The following is a 6000-nucleotide window of genomic DNA, read 5'->3' as shown; positions in this document are numbered from 1 at the left end:
TGGCATCAGCAAAGCCTTACCCAGGAGGAGATGCTTGGGTCACAGAAGTATGAATTTGCCAGATGGATAAGAGAGTAGGACCTAGCAGTCAGAGAGAACAGCATGTGCACCATCTGAAGGTTCTAACACTAGAGGAGAAAGTAAACAAGTGGAATGACTCAGCCTCGCACAAAGTAGACTGGTGGTGTGAACTGGTCTAGGGAGCCTGGCTGGTGGAATCTTTCTTTTCTGTCTGCAAGTCAGCACAGTGACATTTAGAAAGGTGATTAACACTTGGGAAGAGTGCAAGGCAGCTTTCTGTGTACTGATTTCTCCCAAGAGCTGCCTGCGGCTAACTCACAGCATGATAAAGCGCACTGCTGCAGACCAGAGATTTGCCCCTGCCTGGATCCCATGCTGGCTGAAAAATGGGCACAGTTACAGGACCAAGAAACAGGCTTTATTGCTTTAGACAACACTGCCCTTGGCTCTGGAGGTGAAAACAGCGAAGTAGGGCTATAAAGATTTCCAAAATGTTTGGGAAATGAACAAATTGTGTTATATAAATGAAGACTATTAATATATTGATATTATATAAGCGTAGAGTAGGTTGTCTTTTTTAAAAGGATGAGAAATAAACAGAGACCATTAATTTTGCCTTTAAGAAATAGAGTTATGAAGATGGTTAATAAACTGTTCTGGACTGAAAAAGAAACTAGACAATCTTCAAGAGTTTGTTTTTTTTTCCCCACAAATGCATATATATTATTAACATCTAGTTTTATATAAATATAGAGAAAATTGGGAGGAGAGAGATTCATAACAGCAACTTGAATTCTCTAAGGCAGACTTATTAAGAAAAAAAGGATCTCCTTTGGAGAAAGTTCTTATTTCAAAGGACTGTGATTTTCTCTATGGTGCCCTGAACACATGGATTTACTTGGCTGTTATATACAATTGCTGCCTTCTATGACTCTCTCAGTATCAGCATTCTTCATATATGCAAAAAGACAGCAAGTGGGTTTGTGAAATGATGTCTTGTTTTATGTGTTGTTGTTTGATTAACTATACGAAAGCTGTCTTGTCATGAGAAGTCTTAATTGTAATAATTCTTTAGCAGAACTTAGTGGTGTCTTTTAGGCAATGCTACTATTTAAGGCTTTGCTTGCGCCCTAGCCAGGCAGATGTGTTTATTTATATGTCTGATCTAAACAGGAAGACAAAAGGGACTCTGCTCACAGCCCTGTACTTCCTCTGATACAGATAAAAGGGGAGGAGAGATGCAAGCAGTTAGGGTTCGTGAAATGAGATTGGAAATAAAGAAAAGCCATGTAGGTGTGAATCAAACTGAGGCAGCTGTGCTTTCCCTGTAAGTGCCGTAACAGCTGTGTGGGGGCTGAAATGAACCAGGGAGAGAGAGCTAGCTGATAGCACTGGTTTTGGGCAGGTGGTCTTTTCTGTCGGTGCATCTGAGAGAGAATAGATGTCTAATTGTCTTCCCTGTGCAAAGATGCTAGTGCACCTTTGAACCCATGTCAATGCAGGTGCAACTAAGCACGTAGGCACAGTGCAACTAAGCACTGTCACAAACTGTGACTGCACAAGGACTAATACAGGCAGAGGCTGCTTCTCTTCACATGTGGATTAAAAACTTTGAACATTTGGAAAAGCTTTGCCAGTGGAGGACCTGCAAGTGTAGAGTATATAAAATGGAAGAAGTCAGACTGAATAATGGAATGGTCTTATAGGGAACAAAATGAGGCTGCTGAGGCGGGGACACCAGGGGAGGCTCACAGTGCAGAGTAGGAGTCGGCTGGGGAGCAAGGGCTGCAGCTCTGTAAGGCAGCAGGAAATGGAGAAAGCATTACTGGTTCTCTTCATTAAAACCCATTTGAAAAAGAGATCATTGATTGAGATTTTTACCTTCTGTTATTCCTTAATCTTTTTCTTCATACTTAATAGCATCATACAATAATAGAAATCTTAAGCAGAAAGCAAAAACTAACAATTATAGTACCAGCAATTGCTTTGAAAATTTGTCCACTGTTTCTACTCAGCGAAGGAAAGGATGCTATCTGTTGTCATTATTTCTTGAAAAATATGTTTCATTACTGTTCTTTTAGTCATAGGTTAAAAAAACAGGTATGGAACTGTTCGCGCACACACACACACACTCCTGCAGAAAAATATACCCTGTAGCTTCGTCCATCAAACTTACTCGATTTTGACTAATTTTGGGCTCTTTATCAAATTTGGTTTGTGAAAACTCATTGTCACAGAAAATAGCTTTACTAAAGAAAATGAATAGCACCAATTTTAGTGTGGCATTTCTCTCAATGCATTGGCCCTATATGTTGAAATGTCACTAGAAGCCAACTCTGAATTGTAGAATTGGAGTCAACCAAGGTTTATGTTTTTTATTTTTGTTTGTTGACTTGCTAACATTAGGTCAGGGATTCTCTCCCTTCCTTCTAAATCTTTAGTACTTATTGTGGACAGTAAAAAAGGTGATAGTCCTCTGTGTTTCATTTGTCACTAGTTTGTAATGAGGCAGGGTCAAAAGCTCAAAGGTAAATGTAACTTAGGCTTCTCATGAGTGTTTTTGAAAGCAAATGCATCTTGACAAGCCAAGCGTGTTTGTGCATGCATTTAAGTTGAATTGATTGTATGCTGAGGTCCCTGAAAATTGTGTGTAGAGTTTAGGTGTGTGTGTATTTAATTGTGGTAAGGTTAAAAACTGAAATGGAGACTTGTTTTTTTTTTTTTTTAATAAGAAGATCCTAAATATGGATTTTGGGGGGATGGTATGAAATTGCATGTTTATAAAATCCTATTTCCTTCAGTAAGGAAAAATATTACAATTATTAATATTTTTCTGCAATTTGTCTTTAGGAGAAGAAGGAACAAAAGAATGAGTATCAGGAGGTGACAGGGGTAGGCTGTGTTAGCCTTTATATTTTTCCGATGTTGGAGGGAATACCAACTCTGCCAAGGGTTTAGTGGTAATATGAATCTGTTTGAATGTCTAGGGGAAATAGTGATTTTCTGCAGAGGAAGTGTATTTAAAATATGCATTACTTCGGATTTCCCAGTGTTTGTTTTTAGTATAAAGGTGCTTTCAACTTTAGCAGGTGCTTTCTTGGTAAGCAAAGCCTTCTGACATGTGAACTGACTTGATCTTTGGCTAGCTGTCCTGTTTACTAGCTATGTGGGTGGTTCACATGCCAGGATCTGCAAACAAATCAAAACTGTGACTGGTTTCCAGTGATGCAAGCGAGCCCCAGCATGCTGCCTCTTATGCGATCATTTTAATAGTGGAAATCCTTATCCCTTTGGATAGATATATCTACTAATTCTTAGACATAAGGACAAATTATTAGTGGACGCTCTAAACTGCAGAAGAAAGAGTGGGATAACACAGGTAATTTTCTTGTTTTGAGAACCTCCTGTATACTGCTCTGTGGTCATTCCAATGTCAGCCTTTAGGGCACAGTAAAGTAGATTCTATCTTGGAATATATAAAACATATTCAAGGAGAAGAGTAGTAAACAGTGAGTTGCAGTAAGGACTATTTTTATTTCTGAATTAAAACTGAATTGGTTTTATCACATATAACAGCTCTTTTCATTTTTTAAATCAAGTATTTCGACAGCTCTAAGTACAAACTGGATGGTTTGTCAAGAGAATAATAACCTGCTATACTTTAAGCAAAATAGAGTCATAGAAATAGTCATGTATGAAAATGACACTGGCTCTATGTTTCTCATGTCACCTTGGATGATATATTCAGTGGAGAGGTTTAAAGTGTAGAATTTCCTAGGCTGTTCATGAACTTGTTGATTTGATATATTGGAAATAGTAAATTATCTCTTCATCTCAGTTTTGAACTTCTTATATTGAGCTCAGCAATCTGGTTCCATTTCATTTCCTTCCCCTAACTCAACTAAGAAAAAAGATTTGCAAATTAACTGGGTACTCTGGGCTACTTCAAAGATCAACAAAGAGAATTTTGTTTCCATTTCTCATAAGTTATATATACAATTTGGAAAGCAGGAAAATAACTAAATATGGCCATACCTAATTAAAATATTGTATTTAGGACTGAGATTGAAATGTAGCTAAGGAGACAAATCCTACAGATGCTCAAAATCTGTGAGGCTTCTGAATTAGCTGAATCTCCAGTGAATCTTCATTATCGACTAGAGGAAATTATATGGTATTCTCCTTCTTTGTAAGGCTTGAAAATTTATTGAATTGCTCCTAAAAGCTTGCAGAAGGTAAGGGAAACTTCCCAGAGGCAATTATGCTACATTTTGCCACTGAAATTTTCTAAATTTTTCCCTTGTGTGATAGGGCTTTAAATGAAACTAAGGAAAACAAAATGCTAAAATAGACTATCATGGCCTTGTCTAGAATTAGTCCATACTCACAGGATTTGAGAATTGGTGGTTGAATATAGATATCTCAGAATATGGCTTATCTGCCAAATGACAGATGGTCCAAAACTAGAAGAGAAATGCTCAAGAAGATGTAGCTGAGGGTAAGGCTGATTCTGGAAAAAACTGAGCAGCTGTTTAGTGGTTGTGTTAACAGTGATCATTAGCAAGCCTCTTTTTCATTCTGCCACATGAATTTGTTATTGTTTAACTTTTGTGATGATTCAACTATGCTCTTTATTAGAGAGGATGATGTGTGCATAAAGGTTCACTAAGTGAAAATATTCTGAAACAATTACACTGAACTAAATATTTTCTTTTCGGTGGAGGAACACTAATGCTTTGTATCACATATTAATTAAAAATGTTTGAAAATTGATTTTTATTATCCTTCATTATACCGTTCAGAGCATGTCATTGTGTATTGCTATTAGAAGTCAATTAAAAGGGGCTCCAGAGAGGTAAGGCAAATGAACTTCATTGTGTAGAGCTCATAAATTGTCATTTACAACCTTTCAAATTACCAGGTATTTATCTATTTATGTAATTGCTTGTTTTAAGTTAACTTTATGGATTTAAACAATGAAATGCACCAATTTTAAGTGTCTGTGAATGGGTGTTGACAAATTTAATCCCCCATAAACACCACCACACTCAAGATATAGAACATTTTCATCACTTTCAAAAGTCCCCTTATGTACCTTCCTACTTCATCAGTCCCACTGGGGCCTCAGGGGACCACTCATCTGTTTTCTATCCCTATATATTAGATTTGTCATTTTTTGAGTTTCATGTTAAATAAATCATATGGTATGTACACCTTTGTGTGCAGCTCCTTTAGCTTAGCAAAGTGTTTTCTTTAGATACACTTAGTTGTTATGCTTCAATAGTTCATTCCTTTTTTTTTGATATGTAGTATTTCATTGTATTAATATGCCACAATTCACCTATTGTAGGACATTTGAGTTGCTTGGCCATTCTGAATAAAGCTGTTTTGAACGTTTGTTTGTAAGTCTGTGTGTGGGCCCATTTTCATTTCTCTTGGGTGCATATCTAGAATGGGAATTGTTGGGTTACATGGTAAGTGTATATTTAAATTTATAAGACTAGAAAACTGTTTTCTAAGGAGGCTTCCCCTTTTTAAATTTACTCTGAAAATGTATGAGATTTCCACTTATTCCATACCCTTGCCAAGACATGCTATTATCAGTATTTTTTAAAAATTTGCCGTTGTGGTGACTGTGTAAGTTATCTCACAGTTTTAATTTGCATCACTCTGATGACTAAAGATATTAATCATATTTTCATGTGTCCTTGTGCCTTTGTATGTTTATATATATACATACATATTAATATCTCTCTTTTTATTTTTTGATGAAGTGTCTATTCAACTCTTTGCCTATTTTCTTATTGTCTTGTTTGCCTCATTGAATTGCAAAAGTTCTTTATAAATTTTGGAAACAAGTCATTTTTCAAATGTATGTATTATGATTATTTTCTCCCAGTCTGTGGCTTGCCTTTTCATTTTTTTAACAGTGTTTTTTGAAGAGTAGAAATTTAAAATTTTGTTTTAGTTCAATTTATT

Source organism: Microcebus murinus, chromosome 5 (genome assembly GCF_040939455.1).
Source record: "Microcebus murinus isolate Inina chromosome 5, M.murinus_Inina_mat1.0, whole genome shotgun sequence".
In the NCBI taxonomy this organism is placed as follows: domain Eukaryota; kingdom Metazoa; phylum Chordata; class Mammalia; order Primates; family Cheirogaleidae; genus Microcebus; species Microcebus murinus.
The sequence above is the reverse complement of the archived record's forward strand: the minus strand, read 5'-3'. Positions refer to the sequence as shown.